Raw genomic sequence first — 15413 nt, 5'->3', positions numbered from 1 at the left:
GCAATCAGGTAGACCTGGGTTTGATACCTGGGTTAGGAAGATCCCCTCCAGGACGGCATGGCAACCCACTCCATTTTCTTGCCTGGAGAATCCCCTGGACAGAGGAGCCTGGTGGGGTACATGGGGTTGCAAAGAGTCAGACACGACTGAGCAACTAAGCACAGAACAGCACAGACAGGAAATTGTAGGTATTACAGGGAAACTGTGAAGTTCGCCAAACCAGTGTGACGAGTAAAATGTTGAGAAAAGAAGCCTTGAAAAGTGTTAGAAGGCCTGGAATCCTAAAGTACAGAATTTTATGTACATGTGTAAAGATTAATATTTTTGGTTTGGTTTAAGGTAGATATAATCAGAGCTGAGCATAAAAATTATTAAGATGGCAGTAATAAACTTAGTAGGACTGACTGAAGAAAAGGAGAAAGAACTATAAGCTACTCTGGTGAGGTAGAATTGTTCAGCAAGCAAATTGTATGTAGAAGAATTAAAACTTGAACTAAAATTGTTAAAACTAGACAGATAAGAAAATAATTCTTAAATTTAAAAATGAAAAATAACCTGACCATCTTATTAATGGAATCTGAGAATGGAGTGAATGCAAGATTTACCAAAAGTTCTGAAATGCCACAATTTTTTTAGGCCTATATGAATGCATTGTTAATTTTGTATCCCTGGTGGCTCAGACAGGAAAGAATCTGCCCGCAATGCAGGAGACCTGGGTTCGATCCCTGGGTTTGGAAGATACCTTGGAGAAGGGAATAGCTACTCACTCCAGTATTGTTGCCTGGAGAATTCTATGGACAGAGGAGCCTGATGGGTTACACAGTCCATGGGGTCACAGAGAGTCAGACATGACTGAGCAACTAATACAATACACAAAAATAATCATAGAAAGGTAAAATCTAAATATATGTTAATGGGGAAAATTCTCTGAATGATTGCATTCAATAACTATAGCGCTCATATATAATCTAATTAAAGTAAATACAGATAATATGAAATAATAAAAGTCCAAAGATATTTATAGACCCAATGGTTTACTGTCTTTTCAATTCTCTATTAAGATGTACCCAATTTCCTGTAGCTAAAGAGCAATAGAAAACATACATATTCAAAGGTTAAATGTACATATTTTTATGGAATTGAGAAACAGAAAGAGGACAATTAATAAAGCAACAAAAAATACAATGAATTACTGAAAAATCAGTCTAATTAGTTGACAAACAGTAAAGATATTCCATAAACTCTAACTTGTGATCAGAAAATCACATACATTGTCAATTCACATGAAATGTGAAAAATGAAATAAATCTGTGCATAGCCACATTTATCATGATTACTTCATGATCCTATAGTCCTGGGATTCAATAGTATGCATACTAAATTTGTTAATTATTTTATATCAGATATTAACTACTAAAATATATGTTAACAAAACCTCTCATGACTATGTACATAAAAATAAATCTCATTCCTATTCCAATTTTTCTCTGTGCCAAAAGAAAGAAAGAAAAGGAAAGCTTTTTGTACAATATATTATTCAAAGTTTTCATTACTTCATGGCGAATAGATGAGGATAAGTGGAAACAGTAACAAACTTTATTTTCTTAGGCTCCAAAATCACTGTAGATGGGACTGCAGTCATGTAATTAAAAGATGCTTACCCCTTTGAAGAAAAGCTATGACAAACCTAGATAGCATATTAAAAAGCAGAGACATTACTTTGCCAATAAAGGTCTGTAGAGCCAAAGCTGTGGATCTTCCAGTAGTCATGCATGTATGCAAGAGCTGGACCATAAAGATGACTGAGCACCAAAAAATTGATGCTTTTGAACTGTGGTGCTGGAGAAGACTCTTGAAAATCCCTTGGACAACAAGGAGATCAGACCAGTCCCCTGAATATTCACTGGAAGGAGTGATGCTGAAGCTGAAGCTTCAATACTTGGCCACCTGATGTGAAGACCTGACTCACTGGAAAAGACCCTGATGCTGGGAAAGATTGAAGACAGGAGGAGAAGGGGAGAGACAGAGGATGAGATGGTTGGATGTCATCATCAACTCAATGGACATGAGTTTGAGCAAACTTCAGGAGATAGTGAAGGATAGGGAAGCCTGGCATGCTGCAGTCCATGGTGGATTGATTCCAGAAGAAGGCTTGCATTAAAGCCAAAGTTACAAGAATCTATCTGCAACCTAAATCCTTCTTTTTCTGACCCTCATGACCTACTGTGTTTCAGTGCCACAAACTCCACATGCAGTATCTTACCTAATACTCACAGAATTTCCTTTTGTTTTTAATGTTAAGTATCAACAACAGAGAAAACACAGCCTTTTGGGATAAGGACATCTGAAACTTTCTTGAGTGGGTTGCATTTCTCATCCATATATCATCCATCTATGTATCCACCCATCCATCCTTTATCCATCTATCTCCATGGTCTTTTGTCTATCAACAAATTAATTCCCAAATAGCCTAGTAAATCTTACTCTTTTAGTAGGCAATATTGTCTTAGTTTGTGGTGGTGGTGGGACACAGGAGACAAACTATTAACCTCATCAATCAGCCATATGTGAAATACTTCTGCTACCGAAACATAAACTTATTATTTTATTATAAAGATGGATAAGACCTGCATACTCATAACCAAATGAAACCCACATTATTAGGTGATTTAAAAAACTGAGCATGGGAAAGGAAAGTTTATGGAAAATTAATGAAAGATTTCACCCTGCATAGCATTCTCTAAACAAATAAGCAAAACAACCAGTATGCATAAATGAGCATTCTAAGTTCCAAGACACAGTGACAAATAAAAATTCCACTGGTTTGTTGCTGAAAAATCATTAACTTGTATTGAACAGTCTTCTCTTCTATTTGTTAAGTGAAGAACTGGGCATCCGCTAGCATACATTAAAACTATGCTTTCTGTCACTCAGCAAAGATCTAACAAAATCAGGCTTAGCCATTTCTAGAAAATAAAACCATTTAAAATAGTTGTGAAATTGAAAAGACCCTTCTTACTATTCACAGGATGCAAATTGACACTTGTAGTAATTTAACTGGTTAACCAGGCAAAATTATTTGTTTGGAATATTCTCATAAAGTCCTGTGATTTAAATATCTTTGCCTTGAGCAAGTATTATCTTTAAAAATATACTTTTAAGTCACAAGATATTTCCATCACACAATTTTATGCTAAAGCTTTTTAGTGATTTTTTTAAAAAAATATGTTTCTTGTCTCCCTCATTGAACAGTTTATATTCAGGGAATAACCTGAATGAATACATAGTTTATATTGTTTTGCAGTTTGTCTTATTTTAAGTCTTTTTTTTTTTTTTTTCTTGAGCTACCCCCAAACACTGATGTAGATATTTAACTTTTAATCTATATTCATGGTAATCCAAAATGACTAAAAAGTTAGATTCTCAAATGTTATTTAATACTTTTTCATAAAGCTATACATTAATACTTATTTTTCATTGTTTGGTTACTCACATAGATTTCTCAATATACAGCTTGTGTGTGTGTGCATGCGCACGCTTGGTCATTCAGTTGCCTCCAACTTTTTGTGAACCCCATGGACTGTGGCCGGGCAAGGCCCCTCTGTTCATGGAATTTTTCAGGCAAGAATACTGGAGTGGGTTGCTATTTCCTACTCTGGGGGGACTTCCTGACCCAGGGATCAAACTTGCATCTCTTGCATCTCCTGTACTGGCCAGAGCAATCTTTACCACTGTGCCACCAGGTAGATTAATGAAAAAAAAAAATTATAGCTGCAAATGTTTTCAATATTTGTTTAGTCATTTTATAGTATGGTTCAGTTTTTACTAGATAATCATAATATATGCAATTCAAGATTATTCAGAGGCACTTCTTTTTGGAAATTCAATCCTTGTCAGTAAGTGCTCAATCAATATTCTCCTGCCTTTCTATAAATTTCACCTTCTTCCAAGGTGATATCTGGACTTAGAGGTGGCCTAAATAATTCTCACTGGCTTTCACTGACCCTATTAGATCACACCTTTTTCTACTCATCCCTTCCTCTTGCAACTTTACCAACATTGGCCTCCATGGTCTTCTTTGTGTCCTCCTAGCCAACTCCTCTTCCCAGGGTCCTTACTTTTGCTGATTTCATGCTTCTTCACCCAGGTTACAAGTGACTTACTCTCCCACTGCCCATAGGTTTCTCCTCAATTGTCAGTTTGTTAGTGAGTCTTTCCCTGAACATGTTATAGGATACAAAAGCAAATGATTCCTCCTCTAGCATCTTTACATCACCATTTCTTTTGTTCCATACCACTTATCAATATCCAGTATTTCATCTATTTACTTAACTGTGGATGGCCAGCCCTACCCCAAGAAGGTAAGCTCTATTAAGGCCAAAAAATTTAGATCTGTTCTTTGCTGTATGCTTAGCACCTAGAATAGGGTCTGGCACATAGTATGTACTCAGTAAACACTTGTTGAAAAAAAAAATGAGTGAAAAAGGAAGAAATTAAAAATGAAAAGGATTTGATGTGACTTTTGTTTCCACTTCATCTGCTGGTTATATCCACAGACGTTGCCTCTTTATTTCCTCTTCCATAACACTTGCTCTCCACGAGGCTTCTGTCTCTTTCAGTTGTTCTGGATTGAATCACATGTGATATTTTGATATGGGAGACAAAAAGTTTTGCAGTGACAATTTCCAGGTCCATGCTGCATCAGGACTTCTGTAAAAGTCTTGCTCTCTTTTCAGGATAAATCTTGGGAGATTTTCTCTTCTCTGAGGTCTTCCTTGAAGAATTGGCTGCTTAGCTCACAAATCTCTCACATATAATCCCTCCATACATCATCATCTAGATTCTCTTATCTTCTGTCATTATTTTTAAAACTCAAGGTGAGAAAGAATTCATATCTCATCTCATCGTAGTAAGAAAATATAATTTGCCAGCAAATATTCTTTTCAAATCTCTGCTATGAATTATTTTTATCTTTCCCTCTCTATACAAAGCTCTGTGCTTCAGACTTTGCTCCAAGTCTATTTCTGTGACCTTGAGTTTCATGAGATGAAACTCTGGGTCACTATAATACAATAATACTATTTATTAATTATACTTATTAGTATAAAGTATAATTAATATAATGAATACTATTTATCAATCTATTAATAAACAAATATAATAAAATTAAACCTCATATATTTCCCAGAGATTTTTGTCACCTACAGCCCAGAGTACTAGATACTATGAAAGTGTAAGTTATTAAAACATACTCTTTTAACAACATTAAAAGCAGTTAAAGCAAATTATAAGTGCTTCTGAATGGCTTACCATGACTGCGGGTTTAAAAAGCAATGATTTTTTAAAGATTAAAAAAAAAAGAGAGTTTATTATTGTCTAATTTCTAATTACAATTCCAAGGAATGTGTAATATTGGGCCAACTATCTGTGCCTTGATTTATTCATCTGTTACCTGGGATTTTTGTGCTATCTATTTCCTAGAGCTTGTTCAACACTAAACCAAGATATATGTATATCAGTCTTAGCATGGTTCCTGGCACATGATGAATGTACTATCAGATCAGATCAGTTGCTCAGTCGTGTCCGACTCTTTGTGACTCCATGAATCACAGCACGCCAGGCCTCCCTGTCCATCACCAACCCACAGAGTTCACTCAAACTCACGTCCATCGAGTCAGTGATGCCATCCAGTTATCTCATCCTCTGTCGTCCCCTTCTCCTCTTGCCCCCAATCCCTCCTAGCATCAGAGTCTTTTCCAATGAGTCAACTCTTTGCATCAGGTGGCCAAAGTACTGGAGTTTCAGCTTTAGCATCATTCCTTCCAGAGAAATCTCAGGGCTGATCCCCTTCAGAATGGACTGGTTGGATCTCCTTGCAGTCCAAGGGACTCTCAAGAGTCTTCTCCAACACCACAGTTCAAAAGCATCAATTCTTCGGCACTCAGCCTTCTTCACAGTCCTATAGGTGTCAGTTATTAAATGTACTATAGGTGTCAGTTATATATATATATATATATATATATTTATATAGTCTTATGGAGAAGGCGATGGCACCCCACTCCAGTACTCTAGCCTGGAAAATCCCATGGATGGAGGAGCTTGGTAGGCTGCAATCCATGGGGTCTCGAAGAGTCGGACAGGACTGAGTGACTTCACTTTCACTTTTCACTTTCCTGCATTGGAGAGGGAGATGGCAACTCACTCCAGTGTTCTTGCCTGGAGAATCCCAGGGATGGGGAGGGGGAGTCTTGTGGGCTGCTGTCTCTGGGGTCGCACAGAGTCGAACACGACTGAAACAACTTAGCATATAGTCTTATATGTATACACACACACACTTGAGAACAATTTCAGAACTTTTAGAACTCAAATCCCTCCTTCTGTTGGACCACTCATGACTAATCTTTAGGGGGACACTGAGTCTGAGCCACATTTCTCTTGGTCTTTTTCCTCTCAACATAGACAGACACACAGTACCTTGCATGCAAAAGCAATTAAACAGGGTTATTGTTACCATCTTTCTAAATTCCATATATATGCGTTAGTATACTGTATTGGTATTTTTCCTTCTGGCTTACTTCACTCTGTATAATAGGCTCCAGTTTCATCCACCTCACTAGAACTGATTCAAATGTATTCTTTTTAATGGCTGAGTAATACTCCATTGTGTATATGTACCACAGCTTCCTTATCCATTCATCTGCTGATGGACATCTAGGTTGCTTCCATGTCCTGGCTATTATAAACAGTGCTGCGATGAACACTGGGGTACACGTGTCTCTTTCCCTTCTGGTTTCCTCAGTGTGTATGCCCAGCAGTGGGATTGCTGGATCATAAGGCAGTTCTATTTCCAGTTTTTTAAGAAATCTCCACACTGTTCTCCATAGTGGCTGTACTAGCTTGCATTCCCACCAACAGTGTAAGAGGGTTCCCTTTTCTCCACACCCTCTCCAGCATTTATTATTTGTAGACTTTTGGATCACAGCCATTCTGACTGGTGTGAAATGGTACCTTATAGTGGTCTTGATTTGCATTTCTCTGATAATGAGTGATGTTGAGCATCTTTTCATGTGTTTGTTAGCCATCTGTATGTCTTCTTTGGAGAAATGTCTATTTAGTTCTTTGGCCCATTTTTTGATTGGGTCATTTATTTTTCTGGAGTTGAGCTGTAGGAGTTGCTTGTATATTTTTGAGATTAGTTGTTTGCCAGTTGCTTGATTTGCTATTATTTTCTCCCATTCTGAAGGCTGTCTTTTCACCTTGCTAATAGTTTCCTTTGATGTGCAGAAGCTTTTAAGGTTAATTAGGTCCCATTTGTTTATTTTTGCTTTTATTTCCAATATTCTGGGAGGTGGGTCATAGAGGATCCTGCTGTGATGTATGTCAGAGAGTGTTTTGCCTATGTTCTCCTCTAGGAGTTTTATAGTTTCTGGTCTTACATTTAGATCTTTAATCCATTTTGAGTTTATTTTTGTGTATGGTGTTAGAAAGTGTTCTAGTTTGATTCTTTTACAAGTGGTTGACCAGATTTCCCAGCACCACTTGTTAAAGAGATTGTCTTTAATCCATTGTATATTCTTGCCTCCTTTGTCAAAGATAAGGTGTCCATATGTGCATGGATTTATCTCTGGGCTTTCTATTTTGTTCCATTGATCTATATTTCTGTCTTTGTGCCAGTACCATACTGTCTTGATGACTGTGGCTTTGTAGTAGAGCCTGAAGTCAGGCAGGTTGATTCCTCCAGTTCCATTCTTCTTTCTCAGGATGCTTTGGCTATTCGAGGTTTTTTGTATTTCCATACAAATTGTGAAATTATTTATTCTAGCTCTGTGAAGAATACTGTTAACCCTGTGTACGAGACAGCAAAAGAGACACTGATGTATAGAACAGTCTTATGGACTCTGTGGGAGAGGGAGAGGGTGGGAAGATTTGGGAGAATGGCATTGAAACATGTAAAATATCATGTATGAAACGAGATGCCAGTTCAGGTTCGATGCACGATACTGGATGCTTGGGACTAGTGCACTGGGACGACCCAGAGGGTTGGTATGGGGAGGGAGGAGGGAGGAGGGTTCAGGATGGGGAACACATATATATCTGTGGTGGATTCATTTTGATATTTGGCAAAACTAATACAATTATGTAAAGTTTAAAAATAAAATAAAATTTAAAAACAAACAAACAAAAACAAAAGCAATTAAACAAGCAGGAATTACAAGAGGTATATTTAAAATCAAATTCCTGAAACACACATGTAATTAAAATCAACTGTTGAAAGTTAACAATCTATATACAGGTTCATGACGCTCTCTTAGCAGCAAAAGTTAGATTGATCACACCCACATCCCCTGTCCTGCCTCATGACTACACTCTTCTGCAAAGACTGTGGCCTTAATAGATCATCTGATTACATTGTAAACTTTGAAAGTCTCAGATTACTTTTGGTAAAAAATACTTCAGTTAGCTTGTAATAATGTATAAAATGCCATGATGAAAATCTGTAGAATTCCCTAACCCTTATATCCTCTGTGTGCATGTGTGTGTGTATGTCTGTGTTGTTTTAGTCACTCAGTCATGTCTGACTCATTGTGACCGCATGGACTGTAGCCCACCAGGCTCCTCTGTCCATGGAATTCTCCAGGCAAGAATACTGGAGGGGTTTCCATTCCCTTCTCCAGGGGATCTTCCCGACCTAGGGATGGAAGCCAGGTCTCCTGCATTGCAGGCAGATTCTTTACCAACTGAGCCACCAGGGAAGCCTCAACCCTTATATGCTAGACAATAATTATTCCTCACCATCAGCACATTGGAGGAAAAGGAGGAGGATAGGGACATGCTTGACTCTTTGTCTTTTTATGGGTGGGGCTTAGGGGGCAGCAGTGAATTTACTACATCCAGATCATTCTTCAGTTCTCTTGAGTTACAAATACAAATATGTTGTTTACTATATAATGTCTTTTAAAAGAAAAAAAAACATTTTTGTCTATGTACTGTAGGTATTGTTGCAACTGATGATTATGAAAAGAAAGTCTAAGCTGCTATATCTTTTACACTCGCCCCATGGAAACATCAGAAGAGAGTGGCAAGCCTAAAATAAGAAAGGAGTCTCAGCAAATGGTACTCTAGAAATCCTCCTAAAATCTCAAGCTCCAGCTTCACTGAAATAAAACAGTTAATGGAAGTGTCATCCCTGCCTCCCCTCTGAGCCAAATAGACCTGTCTCAAACTGCAACAGATGTGTGTACACCAGAAGGAGGAAGGTGGCATCTGTGCTGTGCAGCACTGTATATTTTCCTTTGAAATCCTGAGTGTGGTCTGATTCAGACTCCGTTATGTTTTCGTGTTGTGGAGCTATGTCGACACTGAATATTTGGAAAGCTATTGTTTCCACAGCTTGCGCTGATTTATGCTTCATTCTGTTTGGAGGTCTTTGTAGTAGCTCAAACCTGAATATCATGTGCACTAATGTACTAGAAGACTTTTTTCTCACTACTTTAAGCCACATGCTCTTAGATCATCTAAGATTGTTTTGTTAACTGCAGTTGGATTATCATTTACAAAAGAAGTTTCAAGAGATTCAAATAAATTAAGGAAATTCCATCTAAAGCTGTAGGCATGAACACATCTAATCTTCTCTAGTCTGGCAAAACAATAAAATAATTGTGAGAAAGTGTAAAACTTCTCTTAGCAACATGTTTTTTTTGGGGACAGGGTTTAATAAAATACATGACTTCAAAGCTATTTTCATGTTAAAAATAAATTAACTTTCTATGTAAGTCAGTTTTCTTTTCTTCTTAGAGACAGTTACAAAAAATTATAAGTAAAAATTTTTAGAAGCAAAGACAACATATTTTCTAGAATGAAAAAAGCTATTTTGAAGCTAAAAGGGAGGGAAGGAATCATCTAGACAAAATCCTCAATTTCCAAAAGCTCCTATTTTACAGAATGCATCAGTGTCAATTTCATGGACAGAGGAGCCTGGTGGGCTATAGTCCATTGAGTCACAAAGAGTCAGAAAAAACTGAGGGACTGAGCATATACAACAGACAGCAGTGTAAAAACCACACCCTCTCAGTGATCTCTAATGAATTCAGGTAGTAAAATCACTCATTTTACTATTGTGCTGGATGGACTATGCTTGAAAATTATTTCTATGAACCAATACAGTCTATCCATAGTTACTGATGCTAGCTTTGTAAAGGTGCCTTTCTGACCAAGCCCCACAGTGCTACCCAAGAGATTCTGTCTGCATGCATATAGCCAGAGAATAGCTTTTCTCTTCAGCTAAATCATCAGCTTTCAATTTTACCTTAATTTTTCTTTTATATGACTGGTTATTTTCTTTAGTACCAAAATACTGTATTGCCTTATGATTGTACGTTTTTTCATTATGCATGAGGCACATAGCAGGTGATTAATAAATATGTTTAGATTGAACAAAATCCAGTGCGTGGTCAGTTGTTATCAACTAATGATATACCCCATGATAGCAGCTGGAAAATTTTTCTGTGCCTAAGATGGAGCCACTCTTGCCTGGGTCCTATGTCAGCAAACCAAAACTTAGATAATTGGTGTGTCCCTGTAGATGTTCTGCTTGACCAGAAACACAGTGGGCTTCTCTTGCGGCTCAGTTGGCAAAGAAACTGCCTGCAATGTGGGAGACCTGGGTTTGGTCCCTGGGTTGGGAAGATTCCCTGGAGAAGGGAAAGGCTACTCACTCCAGTATTCTGGCCTGGAGAATTCCATGGGTTATATAGTCCAAGGGGTCACAAAGAGTCAGACACAACTGAGCTACTTTCATTTCACTTCAGAAACACAGTATATCCAGTTAATGAATTCCTAAATGCCAGGCCAACTCGGGGCTTTCTTTCCCCAAACAAAGTTGACTATGTGGCAATAGCCTATTAAATATCTTCTGTTTTTCTCTACCCTGTTCTTTACTCTTGTAAGATCTTGCTACCTCCCACCTTGTTTTGCAGTGCTCCTAAAGGAGACTGTCCATTTCACAATGTGTTTTCATTTGTATCATCTAAACTATCTTTTTAAATCATTTTTAACATAGTATTAAACCCCAAGTACCATACTCAAACTACTTCCTATTTTCTTCTATTGAAATGGGTTAAATATCTTTCACAAAAATAGTAGGAGAGTTTGGATGGTTTTGAGGGAGAGCCATAGAAGAACTATTCATTAATAAACTGCATACAGTTCATAGAAGAACTATTCATTAATAAACTGCATACAGTCAACATGTGGATTATATCCCATGTTCTAACTTAAAATCATCGAGATATTACAAATTCAGCTTTGTTTGACACAGTAATATGTTAATATTTTAATTCATCAATTTTTTTACATTTATTGTCAGTGTGTTAATGAATAAGTTAGTATATATGAGATAATAATGCAAAAAATCACTATTAAATATTTAAAAGAATGCTAAAAAAATTACAAATCCCTAAGAATAAAAGCTTAAAATGGTAGATCCTCACTTTCCACAGTTGATCAATATTCACAATTTAAAGTTTTTTTTTAAACCTATAATACATATTTGGGCTTCCCAGGTGGCTCAGTAGTAAAGAATCCCCCTGCCAATGCAGTAGAGGTGGGTTCAGCCCCTGGGTGGGGAAGATGCCCTGGAGAAGAAAATGACAACCCACTGCAGTATTCTTGCCTGGGAAATACCATGGACAGAAGAGCCTGGTGGGCTACAAAGAAGTCACAAAGAGTTGGACATGACTTAGCAACTAAACAGCAGCAGCAGCAATATATATATTGAATATCAGAAAACATTAATTATTGAATACGTCCCATGCCTTTGTTGCTCCTTTCTCCACAAGGTCAGAAAGAAGATTCTCGCCTGTAATTCAAAATGGCCAGTCTGGGGGATATGAACGTGGAGATTTATTGAACTAAACAGAGGAAAGTAGCAGCCATAATACACCAGTCTTACAACAACAATTAAAGCATAATGTTTATAAATCCTTACAAGCCTTACAAATAAATGTTAAAACATTCCCACCATAAAAGGCAGTTCAGTCTTTTATGAAATGTAATCTTCTGTAAATGAGGGATCAGAAACAATAAAACTAGTAAGTTGCCTTTACTTTATAATCCTTTGTTTCTAATTTCATCTTAATACCTTCCACCTGCCCCATAAGCTGGCTGAAGCTCAAGCCTATACTTGAGAACAATGAAACTTAATTTTTATGTTTTCCTCTTTAGAAGTTTTAAGCCCCTAATCTACTGATAAATAAATCTCCCTGTGCTGAACTTTCTTTGACTAATGAGACATTTTAACTTATATGAAATGTTTGGTTCATTTAAAAAGAAACAAAGTGGTTTAATTATGTGTATTTTTAAAATTTCCTTTTCAATATTTTCAAGAGTTTGAGATGTTTGTAATATAAATATGCATTGTTTTCATAATTAAATGTCAATCCAAACTGCTCTAAAAATAAAGTGTTTTTAAAAGTCAACCCACTGTTAAATTGAAACTAAAAATTTTAAATTTAAACTATAAAAAACTAATATATTGAATTTTAGCCACAATAAACACTTCTGTATAATTCAAGAGAAGGGAATTTGCTCTCTACTCTGACACCGCTTCAACTCTGTCTCTGAACCATGACTGGCTAACCCACAACCCAAGGAGGAAGATGAGAGCTGGAGCAGAGATGTTCAAGCTGAGTTGCCTGTACTTAGCCTAGCCCAGATCAGCAGACATTCAGGTACCCCAAAGATGAGTGATTATGAACAAAAAATTGTTTAAGCAACTGGTTTGCAATATATCAAAACACACTGATGCAGCACTCTACTTTAAAGACCAAGGCTTTTACTGTTACTTCCTTGATTAATAACTTGAGATGGATAAGACACTGTACCAGTTCCAGACCTACATTTTAAAAGTAATAACAGCATTGTATTGTTTGCTGGACACTGTAAGCTGCCATTTAAGAAGTTCAACTTCTCAAAAAAAAAAAAAAAAAAAGAAGTTCAACTTCTCTAATATAGGGAAGACTTTGGAGACCTTGAAAATACAGGCAGTGATTTTCAATACATTCCATGTAAAAATGGAGGAGCCTAGCTGACCCCAGTTTCCAGTCACTCCTGCCAAAGCCCTAATGTTTGATTTTAACCATCTAGAATCCTCCACATCAGGTCAGCTGTCAGTATATTACCACCAAGTGACCCCACTTGACATCATACGAAGCAGAATTGTCCATCCAAACCATGCCTGAATTCCTGTGACACAGAATAATAAATGAATGTTGTTTAAAGCCACTGCTGCTGCTGCTAAGTCGCTGACTCTGTGCGACCCCATAGACAGCAGCCCACCAGGTTCCCCCGTCCCTGGCATTCTCCAGGCAAGAACACTGGAGTGGGTTGCCATTTCCTTCACCAACGCATGAAAGTGAAAAGTGAAAGTGAAGTAGTCACTCAGTCGTGTCCGACTCTTAGCGACCCCATGGACTGCCGCCTACCAGGCTCCTCTGTCCAAGGGATTTTCCAGGCAAGAGTACTGGAGTGTGTTGCCATTGCCTTTATGTTGGGTTAATTTATTAAACAGAAATAGATTGCCAGAAGAATCACCCAGACAGTTGGAATTACAAGCTGCTAAAGCTCAAATTTGAGTGCTATACTACTCTCCACTTATTGTCTGTCCTTCCAGTTTGAGTTGCATTGTATGCGAGACCTCCATCCCTTTATACACATAGTTTTACTTATTAAATGTAGGAAAATTAATTTTAGTAGCATAAAGAACTGTTATTCCCTAAAAATATTACCACATAACTATCCTAATAATCCAGTCCCTATTATACAATAAAGATACAGGAATTTAGATTTATTTCACAGCCATTCCATTACTCATGAAATACACAAATAACATTCAATACAAAAAGAAAAAATTACACTTGATTAAAAACAGAATCTTAGCCCAAATTTCTAATTTCACTTAAAACGGTTCAGTTCAGTTCAGTTCAGTCACTCAGTCATGTCCGACTCTTTGTGACCCCATGAATCACAGTACGCCAGGCCTCCCTGTCCATCACCAACTCCCGGAGTTCACTCAAACTCATGTCCATCAAGTCGGTGATGCCATCCAGCCATCTCATCCTCTGTCACCCCCTTCTCCTCCTGACCCCAATCCCTCCCAGAATCAGAGTCTTTTCCAATGAGTCAACTCTTCGCATGACGTGGCCAAAGTATTGGAGTTTCAGCCTCAGCATCAGTCCTTCCAATGAACACCCAGGACTGATCTCCTTTAGAATGGACTGGTTGGATCGCCTTGCAGTCCAAGGGACTCTCAAGAGTCTTCTCCAACACCACAGTTCAAAAGCATCAATTCTTCTGTGTTCTGCTTTCTTCACAGTCCAACTCTCACATCCCTACATGGCCACTGGAAAAACCATAGCCTTGATTAGATGGATCTTTTTTGGCAAAGTAATGTCTCTGCTGAATGCTTTCTAGGTTGGTCATAACTTTCCTTCCAAGGAGTAAGCGTCTTTTAATTTCATGGCTGCAATCACCATCTGCAGTGATTTGGGAGCCCCAAAAAATAAAGTCTGACACTGTTTCCACTGTTTCCCACTTCATTTGCCATGAAATGATGGGGCCAGATGCCATGATCTTAGTTTTCTGAATATTGATCTTTAAGTCAACTTTTTCACTCTCCTTTTCACTTTCTTTGAGAGGCTTTTGAGTTCCTCTTCACTTTCTGCCATAAGGGTGGTGTCATCTGCATATCTGAAGTTATTGATATTTCTCCTGGCAATCTTGATGCCAGGTTAAAAGATTGATATTTGCATTAAAATAACTTTGAAATTAAGAAAAGACTTCAAAAACAAAATAGAGATTTATAGTCAATAATGCTGTATTATAAACCTAAAGCAACTGAAAGACTAGATTCTAATTGTCCTTACCACAAAAAAAATTATGTGACATAACAGAGATGTTAGTTACACAATATTGATAATCATATTGCAATATATAAACCTATCAAATCAACCTATTATACAACTGAAACTTATACAATTATTTAGGTTATGTCATCTAGACTTAAAAAACTTAAATAAATAAAAGAGTTTCACTAATTTTTTTTTTTTTTTACTATTAGAAACATTTTAAATCAGGGTTCCTCAAACTTCAGGACATGGACCGATACCTCCTGTCAAAGAAGCAGTGGCATTAGGTTAGAAATAAAGTGCACAATAAACGTAATGAACTTGATCATCCCAAAACCATCCCCTGCCCGCTGGTCTGTGGAAAAAAAACTGTCTTCCGCAAAATTGGTCCCTGGTTCCAAAAAAGTTGGGAACTGCTCTTTTAAATTATAAGATAATCATTAACATGATTTTATAAACTGGCATTTACTATATTTATATTTCCTGAACTAATTAATATTTTAAAAAATT

The sequence above is a fragment of the Bos grunniens genome, chromosome 5, assembly GCF_055505025.1.
Source record: "Bos grunniens cultivar Pamir isolate PY7600 chromosome 5, Bosgru_T2T1.0, whole genome shotgun sequence".
Lineage (NCBI taxonomy): Eukaryota > Metazoa > Chordata > Mammalia > Artiodactyla > Bovidae > Bos > Bos grunniens.
Note: the sequence above shows the minus strand (reverse complement) of the source record.